General features: G+C 40.7%; 16 non-coding genes across 16 annotated transcripts; 6 read left to right on the top strand and 10 right to left on the bottom strand.

The window, feature by feature from the left end:
• Positions 1–1140: 1140 nt before the first annotated feature.
• TRNAT-UGU (transfer RNA threonine (anticodon UGU)) lies at positions 1141–1212 on the bottom strand. The gene has a single exon. It is a non-coding gene; the product is annotated as a tRNA-Thr (tRNA).
• A 1084-nt stretch (positions 1213–2296) lies between these two features.
• TRNAI-UAU (transfer RNA isoleucine (anticodon UAU)) lies at positions 2297–2391 on the top strand. The gene is made up of 2 exons: positions 2297–2334; positions 2356–2391. It is a non-coding gene; the product is annotated as a tRNA-Ile (tRNA).
• Positions 2392–3553: 1162 nt separating this feature from the next.
• Positions 3554–3625, bottom strand: TRNAT-UGU (transfer RNA threonine (anticodon UGU)). The gene has a single exon. It is a non-coding gene; the product is annotated as a tRNA-Thr (tRNA).
• Positions 3626–4709: 1084 nt separating this feature from the next.
• TRNAI-UAU (transfer RNA isoleucine (anticodon UAU)) lies at positions 4710–4804 on the top strand. The gene is made up of 2 exons: positions 4710–4747; positions 4769–4804. It is a non-coding gene; the product is annotated as a tRNA-Ile (tRNA).
• A 1162-nt stretch (positions 4805–5966) lies between these two features.
• TRNAT-UGU (transfer RNA threonine (anticodon UGU)) lies at positions 5967–6038 on the bottom strand. Its single transcript has one exon. It is a non-coding gene; the product is annotated as a tRNA-Thr (tRNA).
• A 589-nt stretch (positions 6039–6627) lies between these two features.
• TRNAS-GCU (transfer RNA serine (anticodon GCU)) lies at positions 6628–6709 on the bottom strand. Its single transcript has one exon. It is a non-coding gene; the product is annotated as a tRNA-Ser (tRNA).
• Positions 6710–7122: 413 nt separating this feature from the next.
• Positions 7123–7217, top strand: TRNAI-UAU (transfer RNA isoleucine (anticodon UAU)). Its single transcript has 2 exons — positions 7123–7160; positions 7182–7217. It is a non-coding gene; the product is annotated as a tRNA-Ile (tRNA).
• Positions 7218–8379: 1162 nt separating this feature from the next.
• TRNAT-UGU (transfer RNA threonine (anticodon UGU)) lies at positions 8380–8451 on the bottom strand. Its single transcript has one exon. It is a non-coding gene; the product is annotated as a tRNA-Thr (tRNA).
• Positions 8452–9040: 589 nt separating this feature from the next.
• TRNAS-GCU (transfer RNA serine (anticodon GCU)) lies at positions 9041–9122 on the bottom strand. The gene has a single exon. It is a non-coding gene; the product is annotated as a tRNA-Ser (tRNA).
• Positions 9123–9535: 413 nt separating this feature from the next.
• TRNAI-UAU (transfer RNA isoleucine (anticodon UAU)) lies at positions 9536–9630 on the top strand. Its single transcript has 2 exons — positions 9536–9573; positions 9595–9630. It is a non-coding gene; the product is annotated as a tRNA-Ile (tRNA).
• Positions 9631–10790: 1160 nt separating this feature from the next.
• On the bottom strand, positions 10791–10862 carry TRNAT-UGU (transfer RNA threonine (anticodon UGU)). The gene has a single exon. It is a non-coding gene; the product is annotated as a tRNA-Thr (tRNA).
• A 2340-nt stretch (positions 10863–13202) lies between these two features.
• On the bottom strand, positions 13203–13274 carry TRNAT-UGU (transfer RNA threonine (anticodon UGU)). Its single transcript has one exon. It is a non-coding gene; the product is annotated as a tRNA-Thr (tRNA).
• A 1084-nt stretch (positions 13275–14358) lies between these two features.
• TRNAI-UAU (transfer RNA isoleucine (anticodon UAU)) lies at positions 14359–14453 on the top strand. Its single transcript has 2 exons — positions 14359–14396; positions 14418–14453. It is a non-coding gene; the product is annotated as a tRNA-Ile (tRNA).
• A 1162-nt stretch (positions 14454–15615) lies between these two features.
• TRNAT-UGU (transfer RNA threonine (anticodon UGU)) lies at positions 15616–15687 on the bottom strand. Its single transcript has one exon. It is a non-coding gene; the product is annotated as a tRNA-Thr (tRNA).
• Positions 15688–16276: 589 nt separating this feature from the next.
• Positions 16277–16358, bottom strand: TRNAS-GCU (transfer RNA serine (anticodon GCU)). The gene has a single exon. It is a non-coding gene; the product is annotated as a tRNA-Ser (tRNA).
• Positions 16359–16771: 413 nt separating this feature from the next.
• Positions 16772–16866, top strand: TRNAI-UAU (transfer RNA isoleucine (anticodon UAU)). The gene is made up of 2 exons: positions 16772–16809; positions 16831–16866. It is a non-coding gene; the product is annotated as a tRNA-Ile (tRNA).
• Positions 16867–17677: the final 811 nt, after the last annotated feature.

Below are 17677 nucleotides of genomic sequence, written 5' to 3'. Positions count from 1 at the left end.
CCATTTCACAAAAAGTAAAGTTTAAACTCAGAGTATGGACGGCCCTTGCTAGAGAGTCTTTACTTCTTATAGGATCTACGTGTCCTACTCCTCTGGGTGCCAAATATCACATATCCTACGCGATGCTCAGTTTAAACATTCCATGATGTGCCATCTTGCATTTCATGCAAACACCACATCAGTGCATTTAAAAATACATTTGTAGAATAATAAATATGATGAAAACAGTGTTCTCACATGATAACCATAAACTGAAGAGCTGCAAAAAATGCTGTATCAGCTACTTACAATAAAAGGTGAATCGAAAAAACTAGCAAAGGAAGAGCATCATCATATTAAAGGTTCTATTCACCATCTTGAGTTGCACCATAGCAGCTTATGGTGCTTTTCTGCTCAGAGTGTGCCTCCAATCCCACATTCATTTTTAATTTCTTTGCAATTTAAAAAACAACAATTACTGCTCGAAGTTCACTTTTCAAAACCATTCAACCTATTAAATGTATTTCTCTAACCTATGAATGTGGTCCATGTTCACTTTTCCTCATCTTCATCTCGATACTCCTTTCCCAGAAACCAGGTTCACTTCTTCATTCAACCCACCCATCCAAGGTCACCAAATCTTTGAAGCAAGTCTGCCTATTCTCCCTTTCTCTCTATGTACAAGATACCTTGTATCATTTGAATGGACAGCAGGAGAGAAGGATATTTATGGTGAGTGGGGGTGGGGTTTTGAGGAGTAACCTCATTTGCCTAAGAGCCGGGGTATCTGGGAAAAAAAGTATTTTATGGGGGAAGAATTTCACATCTCCTTGGTGAAATTTGTAGGGCCTTATAACATCCTTTCTGTGGATGCAGATTCAGTCGGAACAGAGGTCCTAGTCCTCGTTCTGCCTTTCAAAGGAACTGTAAATATGCATGGCTTATTTGGCTTTGCCCGGCAGGGTGAGAATGGCGTTTGTCAGGCGTTCGTCAGGCGATCGGAAGGGGTGAGGCAATAATTTATAATTCAATGATCTTCATGATATTTTCTTGATAATATGAAAGCAGGAAAGGGAAGCTTGGCAATAAGCAATCCTAAAGCAAGGTGTGACTCCAGGGAAGAATGACTTGAAAACAACATACAGAAAGACTCATGTAAAAAGGCCCTGATGAGGCTTGAACTCATGACCCCTGGTTTACAAGACCAGTGCTCTGCCACTGAGCTACAAGGCCAGTCTGCACGCAGGATGTAAATTGCAACATGTATTCTTACTGAGGTATGAATATATCTATGATTTTGAGACTCTGTATGGAAACGTAGTTGCATATGAATGTCCACGTGCGCGCACACATTGAAGACCATGCTTAAGGAACTTTTCTTGGAAGTATGAAAAACTACATTTTCATATGAGAAAATAAGAGTTTTCACATTCAAGACCATACTGATAGCTCTAGTTAGTATGTCTGCAATCAGTGACATATAGAGAACCCACTTATTAGAAGTGATCTGTCTCTGTGGGGCAGACATATGTTAACAGTCATTCATTTGAGACGGCCTAAACTTTAGGAGTAAGAGCTGCTTTCTTATCAATCTATTTATCCAAACTGGTTAATAAGCCAGGAGTGAGTGAAAGGCAATCCTCTGGAAACTCCATGAAAGATCTAATTTCTATTACGCACAAAATAGTTCACTTTATTTGACATATTTGTTAAAATGGAACAGTCAGATGATCCCATCTAGCGGATCCTGGCTCTGTCTTGAAAGAGAGTGTAATTATACTACAAGAAATGCTGGCCATCAAAAGAGACTCTGATGGCTTTCCGATGAAGGTGGGATTCGAACCCATGCGTGCAGAGCACAATGGATTAGCAGTCCATCGCCTTAACCACTCGGCCACCTCGTCTGCCCTACAGCCCCATCTGAAACCTTGCTTCACAAAAGGTACTGAAGTGTCAATATACTGTACCTAAAAAAGAAAAAAAACAGCTGAGGCAAGATCTCACATTCCACGTCTTCCCCCAATTAGGGACCTACATTTCATTTTTGGGAAATTCTTACTATGTGCTAATTACAAATATTCATAAGATTCCCCTAGACTTTGTCAGAACTGTCAAGATATAATTCTATGGGGTTTTGAATAGACAGAGCATATGTTATAGGACAATTATAGAATCTATTCCGTTTGGACTGTATTTTTAATAGTCATGATAACATGCTAGCATGTGAGTCGATCTTGCACAGTGAATGATGGAGCAGTGTCTGTCATCTACTTGGTCAGCTGTAGATGGCTCACCTGGGGAGATGTGAAAAGAGAGAGCTCCAGTGGCGCAATCGGTTAGCGCGCTGTACTTATACAGCAGTACTTGCACTGAGCCATGCCGAGGTTGTGAGTTCGAGCCTCACCTGGAGCAGCCGTGTTGTTTTTCATAAACCATTTCACAAAAAGTAAAGTTTAAACTCAGAGTATGGACGGCCCTTGCTAGAGAGTCTTTACTTCTTATAGGATCTACGTGTCCTACTCCTCTGGGTGCCAAATATCACATATCCTACGCGATGCTCAGTTTAAACATTCCATGATGTGCCATCTTGCATTTCATGCAAACACCACATCAGTGCATTTAAAAATACATTTGTAGAATAATAAATATGATGAAAACAGTGTTCTCACATGATAACCATAAACTGAAGAGCTGCAAAAAATGCAGTATCAGCTACTTACAATAAAAGGTGACTCGAAAAAACTAGCAAAAGAAGAGCATCATCATATTAAAGGTTCTATTCACCATCTTGAGTTGCACCATAGCAGCTTATGGTGCTTTTCTGCTCAGAGTGTGCCTCCAATCCCACATTCATTTTTAATTTATTTGCAATTTAAAAAACAACAATTACTGCTCGAAGTTCACTTTTCAAAACCATTCAACCTATTAAATGTATTTCTCTAACCTATGAATGTGGTCCATGTTCACTTTTCCTCATCTTCATCTCGATACTCCTTTCCCAGAAACCAGGTTCACTTCTTCATTCAACCCACCCATCCAAGGTCACCAAATCTTTGAAGCACAAGTCTGCCTATTCTCCCTTTCTCTCTATGTACAAGATACCTTGTATCATTTGAATGGACAGCAGGAGAGAAGGATATTTATGGTGAGTGGGGGTGGGGTTTTGAGGAGTAACCTCATTTGCCTCAGAGCCGGGGTATCTGGGAAAAAAAGTATTTTATGGGGGAAGAATTTCACATCTCCTTGGTGAAATTTGTAGGGCCTTATAACATCCTTTCTGTGGATGCAGATTCAGTCGGAACAGAGGTCCTAGTCCTCGCTCTGCCTTTCAAAGGAACTGTAAATATGCATGGCTTATTTGGCTTTGCCCGGCAGGGTGAGAATGGCGTTTGTCAGGCGTTCGTCAGGCGATCGGAAGGGGTGAGGCAATAATTTATAATTCAATGATCTTCATGATATTTTCTTGATAATATGAAAGCAGGAAAGGGAAGCTTGGCAATAAGCAATCCTAAAGCAAGGTGTGACTCCAGGGAAGAATGACCTGAAAACAACATACAGAAAGACTCATGTAAAAAGGCCCTGATGAGGCTTGAACTCATGACCCCTGGTTTACAAGACCAGTGCTCTGCCACTGAGCTACAAGGCCAGTCTGCACGCAGGATGTAAATTGCAACATGTATTCTTACTGAGGTATGAATATATCTATGATTTTGAGACTCTGTATGGAAACGTAGTTGCATATGAATGTCCACGTGCGCGCACACATTGAAGACCATGCTTAAGGCACTTTTCTTGGAAGTATGAAAAACTACATTTTCATATGAGAAAATGAGAGTTTTCACATTCAAGACCATACCGATAGCTCTAGTTAGTATGTCTGCAATCAGTGACATATAGAGAACCCACTTATTAGAAGTGATCTGTCTCTGTGGGGCAGACATATGTTAACAGTCATTCATTTGAGACGGCCTAAACTTTAGGAGTAAGAGCTGCTTTCTTATCAATCTATTTATCCAAACTGGTTAATAAGCCAGGAGTGAGTGAAAGGCAATCCTCTGGAAACTCCATGAAAGATCTAATTTCTATTACGCACAAAATACTTCACTTTATTTGACATATTTGTTAAAATAGAACAGTCAGATGATCCCATCTAGCGGATCCTGGCTCTGTCTTGAAAGAGAGTGTAATTATACTACAAGAAATGCTGGCCATCAAAAGAGACTCTGATGGCTTTCCGACGAATGTGGGATTCGAACCCATGCGTGCAGAGCACAATGGATTAGCAGTCCATCGCCTTAACCACTCGGCGACCTCGTCTGCCCTACAGCCCCATCTGAAACCTTGCTTCACAAAAGGTACTGAAGTGTCAATATACTGTACCTAAAAAAGAAAAAAAACAGCTGAGGCAAGATCTCACATTCCACGTCTTCCCCCAATTAGGGACCTACATTTCATTTTTGGGAAATTCTTACTATGTGCTAATTACAAATATTCATAAGATTCCCCTAGACTTTGTCAGAACTGTCAAGATATAATTCTATGGGGTTTTGAATAGACAGAGCATATGTTATAGGACAATTATAGAATCTATTCCGTTTGGACTGTATTTTTAATAGTCATGATAACATGCTAGCATGTGAGTCGATCTTGCACAGTGAATGATGGAGCAGTGTCTGTCATCTACTTGGTCAGCTGTAGATGGCTCACCTGGGGAGATGTGAAAAGAGAGAGCTCCAGTGGCGCAATCGGTTAGCGCGCGGTACTTATACAGCAGTACTTGCACTGAGCCATGCCGAGGTTGTGAGTTCGAGCCTCACCTGGAGCAGCCGTGTTGTTTTTCATAAACCATTTCACAAAAAGTAAAGTTTAAACTCAGAGTATGGACGGCCCTTGCTAGAGAGTCTTTACTTCTTATAGGATCTACGTGTCCTACTCCTCTGGGTGCCAAATATCACATATCCTACGCGATGCTCAGTTTAAACATTCCATGATGTGCCATCTTGCATTTCATGCAAACACCACATCAGTGCATTTAAAAATACATTTGTAGAATAATAAATATGATGAAAACAGTGTTCTCACATGATAACCATAAACTGAAGAGCTGCAAAAAATGCAGTATCAGCTACTTACAATAAAAGGTGACTCGAAAAAACTAGCAAAAGAAGAGCATCATCATATTAAAGGTTCTATTCACCATCTTGAGTTGCACCATAGCAGCTTATGGTGCTTTTCTGCTCAGAGTGTGCCTCCAATCCCACATTCATTTTTAATTTATTTGCAATTTAAAAAACAACAATTACTGCTCGAAGTTCACTTTTCAAAACCATTCAACCTATTAAATGTATTTCTCTAACCTATGAATGTGGTCCATGTTCACTTTTCCTCATCTTCATCTCGATACTCCTTTCCCAGAAACCAGGTTCACTTCTTCATTCAACCCACCCATCCAAGGTCACCAAATCTTTGAAGCACAAGTCTGCCTATTCTCCCTTTCTCTCTATGTACAAGATACCTTGTATCATTTGAATGGACAGCAGGAGAGAAGGATATTTATGGTGAGTGGGGGTGGGGTTTTGAGGAGTAACCTCATTTGCCTAAGAGCCGGGGTATCTGGGAAAAAAAGTATTTTATGGGGGAAGAATTTCACATCTCCTTGGTGAAATTTGTAGGGCCTTATAACATCCTTTCTGTGGATGCAGATTCAGTCGGAACAGAGGTCCTAGTCCTCGCTCTGCCTTTCAAAGGAACTGTAAATATGCATAGCTTATTTGGCTTTGCCCGGCAGGGTGAGAATGGCGTTTGTCAGGCGTTCGTCAGGCGATCGGAAGGGGTGAGGCAATAATTTATAATTCAATGATCTTCATGATATTGTCTTGATAATATGAAAGCAGGAAAGGGAAGCTTGGCAATAAGCAATCCTAAAGCAAGGTGTGACTCCAGGGAAGAATGACTTGAAAACAACATACAGAAAGACTCATGTAAAAAGGCCCTGATGAGGCTTGAACTCATGACCCCTGGTTTACAAGACCAGTGCTCTGCCACTGAGCTACAAGGCCAGTCTGCACGCAGGATGTAAATTGCAACATGTATTCTTACTGAGGTATGAATATATCTATGATTTTGAGACTCTGTATGGAAACGTAGTTGCATATGAATGTCCACGTGCGCGCACACATTGAAGACCATGCTTAAGGCACTTTTCTTGGAAGTATGAAAAACTACATTTTCATATGAGAAAATAAGAGTTTTCACATTCAAGACCATACCGATAGCTCTAGTTAGTATGTCTGCAATCAGTGACATATAGAGAACCCACTTATTAGAAGTGATCTGTCTCTGTGGGGCAGACATATGTTAACAGTCATTCATTTGAGACGGCCTAAACTTTAGGAGTAAGAGCTGCTTTCTTATCAATCTATTTATCCAAACTGGTTAATAAGCCAGGAGTGAGTGAAAGGCAATCCTCTGGAAACTCCATAAAAGATCTAATTTCTATTACGCACAAAATACTTCACTTTATTTGACATATTTGTTAAAATGGAAGAGTCAGATGATCCCATCTAGCGGATCCTGGCTCTGTCTTGAAAGAGAGTGTAATTATACTACAAGAAATGCTGGCCATCAAAAGAGACTCTGATGGCTTTCCGACGAAGGTGGGATTCGAACCCACGCGTGCAGAGCACAATGGATTAGCAGTCCATCGCCTTAACCACTCGGCCACCTCGTCAGCCCTACAGCCCCATCTGAAACCTTGCTTCACAAAAGGTACTGAAGTGTCAATATACTGTACCTAAAAAAGAAAAAAAACAGCTGAGGCAAGATCTCACATTCCACGTCTTCCCCCAATTAGGGACCTACATTTCATTTTTGGGGAATTCTTACTATGTGCTAATTACAAATATTCATAAGATTCCCCTAGACTTTGTCAGAACTGTCAAGATATAATTCTATGGGGTTTTGAATAGACAGAGCATATGTTATAGGACAATTATAGAATCTATTCCGTTTGGACTGTATTTTTAATAGTCATGATAACATGCTAGCATGTGAGTCGATCTTGCACAGTGAATGATGGAGCAGTGTCTGTCATCTACTTGGTCAGCTGTAGATGGCTCACCTGGGGAGATGTGAAAAGAGAGAGCTCCAGTGGCGCAATCGGTTAGCGCGCGGTACTTATACAGCAGTACTTGCACTGAGCCATGCCGAGGTTGTGAGTTCGAGCCTCACCTGGAGCAGCCCTGTTGTTTTTCATAAACCATTTCACAAAAAGTAAAGTTTAAACTCAGAGTATGGACGGCCCTTGCTAGAGAGTCTTTACTTCTTATAGGATCTACGTGTCCTACTCCTCTGGGTGCCAAATATCACATATCCTACGCGATGCTCAGTTTAAACATTCCATGATGTGCCATCTTGCATTTCATGCAAACACCACATCAGTGCATTTAAAAATACATTTGTAGAATAATAAATATGATGAAAACAGTGTTCTCACATGATAACCATAAACTGAAGAGCTGCAAAAAATGCAGTATCAGCTACTTACAATAAAAGGTGACTCGAAAAAACTAGCAAAAGAAGAGCATCATCATATTAAAGGTTCTATTCACCATCTTGAGTTGCACCATAGCAGCTTATGGTGCTTTTCTGCTCAGAGTGTGCCTCCAATCCCACATTCATTTTTAATTTATTTGCAATTTAAAAAACAACAATTACTGCTCGAAGATCACTTTTCAAAACCATTCAACCTATTAAATGTATTTCTCTAACCTATGAATGTGGTCCATGTTCACTTTTCCTCATCTTCATCTCGATACTCCTTTCCCAGAAACCAGGTTCACTTCTTCATTCAACCCACCCATCCAAGGTCACCAAATCTTTGAAGCACAAGTCTGCCTATTCTCCCTTTCTCTCTATGTACAAGATACCTTGTATCATTTGAATGGACAGCAGGAGAGAAGGATATTTATGGTGAGTGGGGGTGGGGTTTTGAGGAGTAACCTCATTTGCCTAAGAGCCGGGGTATCTGGGAAAAAAAGTATTTTATGGGGGAAGAATTTCACATCTCCTTGGTGAAATTTGTAGGGCCTTATAACATCCTTTCTGTGGATGCAGATTCAGTCGGAACAGAGGTCCTAGTCCTCGCTCTGCCTTTCAAAGGAACTGTAAATATGCATGGCTTATTTGGCTTTGCCCGGCAGGGTGAGAATGGCGTTTGTCAGGCGTTCGTCAGGCGATCGGAAGGGGTGAGGCAATAATTTATAATTCAATGATCTTCATGATATTTTCTTGATAATATGAAAGCAGGAAAGGGAAGCTTGGCAATAAGCAATCCTAAAGCAAGGTGTGACTCCAGGGAAGAATGACTTGAAAACAACATACAGAAAGACTCATGTAAAAAGGCCCTGATGAGGCTTGAACTCATGACCCCTGGTTTACAAGACCAGTGCTCTGCCACTGAGCTACAAGGCCAGTCTGCACGCAGGATGTAAATTGCAACATGTATTCTTACTGAGGTATGAATATATCTATGATTTTGAGACTCTGTATGGAAACGTAGTTGCATATGAATGTCCACGTGCGCGCACACATTGAAGACCATGCTTAAGGCACTTTTCTTGGAAGTATGAAAAACTACATTTTCATATGAGAAAATAAGAGTTTTCACATTCAAGACCATACCGATAGCTCTAGTTAGTATGTCTGCAATCAGTGACATATAGAGAACCCACTTATTAGAAGTGATCTGTCTCTGTGGGGCAGACATATGTTAACAGTCATTCATTTGAGACGGCCTAAACTTTAGGAGTAAGAGCTGCTTTCTTATCAATCTATTTATCCAAACTGGTTAATAAGCCAGGAGTGAGTGAAAGGCAATCCTCTGGAAACTCCATGAAAGATCTAATTTCTATTACGCACAAAATACTTCACTTTATTTGACATATTTGTTAAAATGGAACAGTCAGATGATCCCATCTAGCGGATCCTGGCTCTGTCTTGAAAGAGAGTGTAATTATACTACAAGAAATGCTGGCCATCAAAAGAGACTCTGATGGCTTTCCGACGAAGGTGGGATTCGAACCCACGCGTGCAGAGCACAATGGATTAGCAGTCCATCGCCTTAACCACTCGGCCACCTCGTCTGCCCTACAGCCCCATCTGAAACCTTGCTTCACAAAAGGTACTGAAGTGTCAATATACTGTACCTAAAAAAGAAAAAAAACAGCTGAGGCAAGATCTCACATTCCACGTCTTCCCCCAATTAGGGACCTACATTTCATTTTTGGGAAATTCTTACTATGTGCTAATTACAAATATTCATAAGATTCCCCTAGACTTTGTCAGAACTGTCAAGATATAATTCTATGGGGTTTTGAATAGACAGAGCATATGTTATAGGACAATTATAGAATCTATTCCGTTTGGACTGTATTTTTAATAGTCATGATAACATGCTAGCATGTGAGTCGATCTTGCACAGTGAATGATGGAGCAGTGTCTGTCATCTACTTGGTCAGCTGTAGATGGCTCACCTGGGGAGATGTGAAAAGAGAGAGCTCCAGTGGCGCAATCGGTTAGCGCGCGGTACTTATACAGCAGTACTTGCACTGAGCCATGCCGAGGTTGTGAGTTCGAGCCTCACCTGGAGCAGCTGTGTTGTTTTTCATAAACCATTTCACAAAAAGTAAAGTTTAAACTCAGAGTATGGACGGCCCTTGCTAGAGAGTCTTTACTTCTTATAGGATCTACGTGTCCTACTCCTCTGGGTGCCAAATATCACATATCCTACGCGATGCTCAGTTTAAACATTCCATGATGTGCCATCTTGCATTTCATGCAAACACCACATCAGTGCATTTAAAAATACATTTGTAGAATAATAAATATGATGAAAACAGTGTTCTCACATGATAACCATAAACTGAAGAGCTGCAAAAAATGCTGTATCAGCTACTTACAATAAAAGGTGAATCGAAAAAACTAGCAAAAGAAGAGCATCATCATATTAAAGGTTCTATTCACCATCTTGAGTTGCACCATAGCAGCTTATGGTGCTTTTCTGCTCAGAGTGTGCCTCCAATCCCACATTCATTTTTAATTTCTTTGCAATTTAAAAAACAACAATTACTGCTCGAAGTTCACTTTTCAAAACCATTCAACCTATTAAATGTATTTCTCTAACCTATGAATGTGGTCCATGTTCACTTTTCCTCATCTTCATCTCGATACTCCTTTCCCAGAAACCAGGTTCACTTCTTCATTCAACCCACCCATCCAAGGTCACCAAATCTTTGAAGCAAGTCTGCCTATTCTCCCTTTCTCTCTATGTACAAGATACCTTGTATCATTTGAATGGACAGCAGGAGAGAAGGATATTTATGGTGAGTGGGGGTGGGGTTTTGAGGAGTAACCTCATTTGCCTAAGAGCCGGGGTATCTGGGAAAAAAAGTATTTTATGGGGGAAGAATTTCACATCTCCTTGGTGAAATTTGTAGGGCCTTATAACATCCTTTCTGTGGATGCAGATTCAGTCGGAACAGAGGTCCTAGTCCTCGTTCTGCCTTTCAAAGGAACTGTAAATATGCATGGCTTATTTGGCTTTGCCCGGCAGGGTGAGAATGGTGTTTGTCAGGCGTTCGTCAGGCGATCGGAAGGGGTGAGGCAATAATTTATAATTCAATGATCTTCATGATATTTTCTTGATAATATGAAAGCAGGAAAGGGAAGCTTGGCAATAAGCAATCCTAAAGCAAGGTGTGACTCCAGGGAAGAATGACTTGAAAACAACATACAGAAAGACTCATGTAAAAAGGCCCTGATGAGGCTTGAACTCATGACCCCTGGTTTACAAGACCAGTGCTCTGCCACTGAGCTACAAGGCCAGTCTGCACGCAGGATGTAAATTGCAACATGTATTCTTACTGAGGTATGAATATATCTATGATTTTGAGACTCTGTATGGAAACGTAGTTGCATATGAATGTCCACGTGCGCGCACACATTGAAGACCATGCTTAAGGCACTTTTCTTGGAAGTATGAAAAACTACATTTTCATATGAGAAAATGAGAGTTTTCACATTCAAGACCATACCGATAGCTCTAGTTAGTATGTCTGCAATCAGTGACATATAGAGAACCCACTTATTAGAAGTGATCTGTCTCTGTGGGGCAGACATATGTTAACAGTCATTCATTTGAGACGGCCTAAACTTTAGGAGTAAGAGCTGCTTTCTTATCAATCTATTTATCCAAACTGGTTAATAAGCCAGGAGTGAGTGAAAGGCAATCCTCTGGAAACTCCATGAAAGATCTAATTTCTATTACGCACAAAATACTTCACTTTATTTGACATTTTGGTAAAATAGAACAGTCAGATGATCCCATCTAGCGGATCCTGGCTCTGTCTTGCAAGAGAGTGTAATTATACTACAAGAAATGCTGGCCATCAAAAGAGACTCTGATGGCTTTCCGACGAAGGTGGGATTCGAACCCATGCGTGCAGAGCACAATGGATTAGCAGTCCATCGCCTTAACCACTCGGCCACCTCGTCTGCCCTACAGCCCCATCTGAAACCTTGCTTCACAAAAGGTACTGAAGTGTCAATATACTGTACCTAAAAAAGAAAAAAAACAGCTGAGGCAAGATCTCACATTCCACGTCTTCCCCCAATTAGGGACCTACATTTCATTTTTGGGAAATTCTTACTATGTGCTAATTACAAATATTCATAAGATTCCCCTAGACTTTGTCAGAACTGTCAAGATATAATTCTATGGGGTTTTGAATAGACAGAGCATATGTTATAGGACAATTATAGAATCTATTCCGTTTGGACTGTATTTTTAATAGTCATGATAACATGCTAGCATGTGAGTCGATCTTGCACAGTGAATGATGGAGCAGTGTCTGTCATCTACTTGGTCAGCTGTAGATGGCTCACCTGGGGAGATGTGAAAAGAGAGAGCTCCAGTGGCGCAATCGGTTAGCGCGCTGTCCTTATACAGCAGTACTTGCACTGAGCCATGCCGAGGTTGTGAGTTCGAGCCTCACCTGGAGCAGCCGTGTTGTTTTTCATAAACCATTTCACAAAAAGTAAAGTTTAAACTCAGAGTATGGACGGCCCTTGCTAGAGAGTCTTTACTTCTTATAGGATCTACGTGTCCTACTCCTCTGGGTGCCAAATATCACATATCCTACGCGATGCTCAGTTTAAACATTCCATGATGTGCCATCTTGCATTTCATGCAAACACCACATCAGTGCATTTAAAAATACATTTGTAGAATAATAAATATGATGAAAACAGTGTTCTCACATGATAACCATAAACTGAAGAGCTGCAAAAAATGCAGTATCAGCTACTTACAATAAAAGGTGACTCGAAAAAACTAGCAAAAGAAGAGCATCATCATATTAAAGGTTCTATTCACCATCTTGAGTTGCACCATAGCAGCTTATGGTGCTTTTCTGCTCAGAGTGTGCCTCCAATCCCACATTCATTTTTAATTTATTTGCAATTTAAAAAACAACAATTACTGCTCGAAGTTCACTTTTCAAAACCATTCAACCTATTAAATGTATTTCTCTAACCTATGAATGTGGTCCATGTTCACTTTTCCTCATCTTCATCTCGATACTCCTTTCCCAGAAACCAGGTTCACTTCTTCATTCAACCCACCCATCCAAGGTCACCAAATCTTTGAAGCACAAGTCTGCCTATTCTCCCTTTCTCTCTATGTACAAGATACCTTGTATCATTTGAATGGACAGCAGGAGAGAAGGATATTTATGGTGAGTGGGGGTGGGGTTTTGAGGAGTAACCTCATTTGCCTAAGAGCCGGGGTATCTGGGAAAAAAAGTATTTTATGGGGGAAGAATTTCACATCTCCTTGGTGAAATTTGTAGGGCCTTATAACATCCTTTCTGTGGATGCAGATTCAGTCGGAACAGAGGTCCTAGTCCTCGTTCTGCCTTTCAAAGGAACTGTAAATATGCATGGCTTATTTGGCTTTGCCCGGCAGGGTGAGAATGGCGTTTGTCAGGCGTTCGTCAGGCGATCGGAAGGGGTGAGGCAATAATTTATAATTCAATGATCTTCATGATATTTTCTTGATAATATGAAAGCAGGAAAGGGAAGCTTGGCAATAAGCAATCCTAAAGCAAGGTGTGACTCCAGGGAAGAATGACTTGAAAACAACATACAGAAAGACTCATGTAAAAAGGCCCTGATGAGGCTTGAACTCATGACCCCTGGTTTACAAGACCAGTGCTCTGCCACTGAGCTACAAGGCCAGTCTGCACGCAGGATGTAAATTGCAACATGTATTCTTACTGAGGTATGAATATATCTATGATTTTGAGACTCTGTATGGAAACGTAGTTGCATATGAATGTCCACGTGCGCGCACACATTGAAGACCATGCTTAAGGCACTTTTCTTGGAAGTATGAAAAACTACATTTTCATATGAGAAAATGAGAGTTTTCACATTCAAGACCATACCGATAGCTCTAGTTAGTATGTCTGCAATCAGTGACATATAGAGAACCCACTTATTAGAAGTGATCTGTCTCTGTGGGGCAGACATATGTTAACAGTCATTCATTTGAGACGGCCTAAACTTTAGGAGTAAGAGCTGCTTTCTTATCAATCTATTTATCCAAACTGGTTAATAAGCCAGGAGTGAGTGAAAGGCAATCCTCTGGAAACTCCATGAAAGATCTAATTTCTATTACGCACAAAATACTTCACTTTATTTGACATATTTGTTAAAATAGAACAGTCAGATGATCCCATCTAGCGGATCCTGGCTCTGTCTTGAAAGAGAGTGTAATTATACTACAAGAAATGCTGGCCATCAAAAGAGACTCTGATGGCTTTCCGACGAAGGTGGGATTCGAACCCATGCGTGCAGAGCACAATGGATTAGCAGTCCATCGCCTTAACCACTCGGCCACCTCGTCTGCCCTACAGCCCCATCTGAAACCTTGCTTCACAAAAGGTACTGAAGTGTCAATATACTGTACCTAAAAAAGAAAAAAAACAGCTGAGGCAAGATCTCACATTCCACGTCTTCCCCCAATTAGGGACCTACATTTCATTTTTGGGAAATTCTTACTATGTGCTAATTACAAATATTCATAAGATTCCCCTAGACTTTGTCAGAACTGTCAAGATATAATTCTATGGGGTTTTGAATAGACAGAGCATATGTTATAGGACAATTATAGAATCTATTCCGTTTGGACTGTATTTTTAATAGTCATGATAACATGCTAGCATGTGAGTCGATCTTGCACAGTGAATGATGGAGCAGTGTCTGTCATCTACTTGGTCAGCTGTAGATGGCTCACCTGGGGAGATGTGAAAAGAGAGAGCTCCAGTGGCGCAATCGGTTAGCGCGCTGTACTTATACAGCAGTACTTGCACTGAGCCATGCCGAGGTTGTGAGTTCGAGCCTCACCTGGAGCAGCCGTGTTGTTTTTCATAAACCATTTCACAAAAAGTAAAGTTTAAACTCAGAGTATGGACGGCCCTTGCTAGAGAGTCTTTACTTCTTATAGGATCTACGTGTCCTACTCCTCTGGGTGCCAAATATCACATATCCTACGCGATGCTCAGTTTAAACATTCCATGATGTGCCATCTTGCATTTCATGCAAACACCACATCAGTGCATTTAAAAATACATTTGTAGAATAATAAATATGATGAAAACAGTGTTCTCACATGATAACCATAAACTGAAGAGCTGCAAAAAATGCAGTATCAGCTACTTACAATAAAAGGTGACTCGAAAAAACTAGCAAAAGAAGAGCATCATCATATTAAAGGTTCTATTCACCATCTTGAGTTGCACCATAGCAGCTTATGGTGCTTTTCTGCTCAGAGTGTGCCTCCAATCCCACATTCATTTTTAATTTATTTGCAATTTAAAAAACAACAATTACTGCGCGAAGTTCACTTTTCAAAACCATTCAACCTATTAAATGTATTTCTCTAACCTATGAATGTGGTCCATGTTCACTTTTCCTCATCTTCATCTCGATACTCCTTTCCCAGAAACCAGGTTCACTTCTTCATTCAACCCACCCATCCAAGGTCACCAAATCTTTGAAGCACAAGTCTGCCTATTCTCCCTTTCTCTCTATGTACAAGATACCTTGTATCATTTGAATGGACAGCAGGAGAGAAGGATATTTATGGTGAGTGGGGGTGGGGTTTTGAGGAGTAACCTCATTTGCCTAAGAGCCGGGGTATCTGGGAAAAAAAGTATTTTATGGGGGAAGAATTTCACATCTCCTTGGTGAAATTTGTAGGGCCTTATAACATCCTTTCTGTGGATGCAGATTCAGTCGGAACAGAGGTCCTAGTCCTCGCTCTGCCTTTCAAAGGAACTGTAAATATGCATGGCTTATTTGGCTTTGCCCGGCAGGGTGAGAATGGCGTTTGTCAGGCGTTCGTCAGGCGATCGGAAGGGGTGAGGCAATAATTTATAATTCAATGATCTTCATGATATTTTCTTGATAATATGAAAGCAGGAAAGGGAAGCTTGGCAATAAGCAATCCTAAAGCAAGGTGTGACTCCAGGGAAGAATGACTTGAAAACAACATACAGAAAGACTCATGTAAAAAGGCCCTGATGAGGCTTGAACTCATGACCCCTGGTTTACAAGACCAGTGCTCTGCCACTGAGCTACAAGGCCAGTCTGCACGCAGGATGTAAATTGCAACATGTATTCTTACTGAGGTATGAATATATCTATGATTTTGAGACTCTGTATGGAAACGTAGTTGCATATGAATGTCCACGTGCGCGCACACATTGAAGACCATGCTTAAGGCACTTTTCTTGGAAGTATGAAAAACTACATTTTCATATGAGAAAATAAGAGTTTTCACATTCAAGACCATACCGATAGCTCTAGTTAGTATGTCTGCAATCAGTGACATATAGAGAACCCACTTATTAGAAGTGATCTGTCTCTGTGGGGCAGACATATGTTAACAGTCATTCATTTGAGACGGCCTAAACTTTAGGAGTAAGAGCTGCTTTCTTATCAATCTATTTATCCAAACTGGTTAATAAGCCAGGAGTGAGTGAAAGGCAATCCTCTGGAAACTCCATGAAAGATCTAATTTCTATTACGCACAAAATACTTCACTTTATTTGACATATTTGTTAAAATAGAACAGTCAGATGATCCCATCTAGCGGATCCTGGCTCTGTCTTGAAAGAGAGTGTAATTATACTACAAGAAATGCTGGCCATCAAAAGAGACTCTGATGGCTTTCCGACGAAGGTGGGATTCGAACCCACGCGTGCAGAGCACAATGGATTAGCAGTCCATCGCCTTAACCACTCGGCCACCTCGTCTGCCCTACAGCCCCATCTGAAACCTTGCTTCACAAAAGGTACTGAAGTGTCAATATACTGTACCTAAAAAAGAAAAAAAACAGCTGAGGCAAGATCTCACATTCCACGTCTTCCCCCAATTAGGGACCTACATTTCATTTTTGGGAAATTCTTACTATGTGCTAATTACAAATATTCATAAGATTCCCCTAGACTTTGTCAGAACTGTCAAGATATAATTCTATGGGGTTTTGAATAGACAGAGCATATGTTATAGGACAATTATAGAATCTATTCCGTTTGGACTGTATTTTTAATAGTCATGATAACATGCTAGCATGTGAGTCGATCTTGCACAGTGAATGATGGAGCAGTGTCTGTCATCTACTTGGTCAGCTGTAGATGGCTCACCTGGGGAGATGTGAAAAGAGAGAGCTCCAGTGGCGCAATCGGTTAGCGCGCGGTACTTATACAGCAGTACTTGCACTGAGCCATGCCGAGGTTGTGAGTTCGAGCCTCACCTGGAGCAGCCGTGTTGTTTTTCATAAACCATTTCACAAAAAGTAAAGTTTAAACTCAGAGTATGGACGGCCCTTGCTAGAGAGTCTTTACTTCTTATAGGATCTACGTGTCCTACTCCTCTGGGTGCCAAATATCACATATCCTACGCGATGCTCAGTTTAAACATTCCATGATGTGCCATCTTGCATTTCATGCAAACACCACATCAGTGCATTTAAAAATACATTTGTAGAATAATAAATATGATGAAAACAGTGTTCTCACATGATAACCATAAACTGAAGAGCTGCAAAAAATACTGTATCAGCTACTTACAATAAAAGGTGACTCGAAAAAACTAGCAAAAGAAGAGCATCATCATATTAAAGGTTCTATTCACCATCTTGAGTTGCACCATAGCAGCTTATGGTGCTTTTCTGCTCAGAGTGTGCCTCCAATCCCACATTCATTTTTAATTTCTTTGCAATTTAAAAAACAACAATTACTGCTCGAAGTTCACTTTTCAAAACCATTCAACCTATTAAATGTATTTCTCTAACCTATGAATGTGGTCCATGTTCACTTTTCCTCATCTTCATCTCGATACTCCTTTCCCAGAAACCAGGTTCACTTCTTCATTCAACCCACCCATCCAAGGTCACCAAATCTTTGAAGCACAAGTCTGCCTATTCTCCCTTTCTCTCTATGTACAAGATACCTTGTATCATTTGAATGGACAGCAGGAGAGAAGGATATTTATGGTGAGTGGGGGTGGGGTTTTGAGGAGTAACCTCATTTGCCTAAGAGCCGGGGTATCTGGGAAAAAAAGTATTTTATGG

This window comes from Triturus cristatus, chromosome 12 (assembly GCF_964204655.1).
Source record: "Triturus cristatus chromosome 12, aTriCri1.1, whole genome shotgun sequence".
Taxonomy (NCBI): domain Eukaryota; kingdom Metazoa; phylum Chordata; class Amphibia; order Caudata; family Salamandridae; genus Triturus; species Triturus cristatus.
This window is presented reverse-complemented; position numbering and strand designations above follow the sequence as displayed.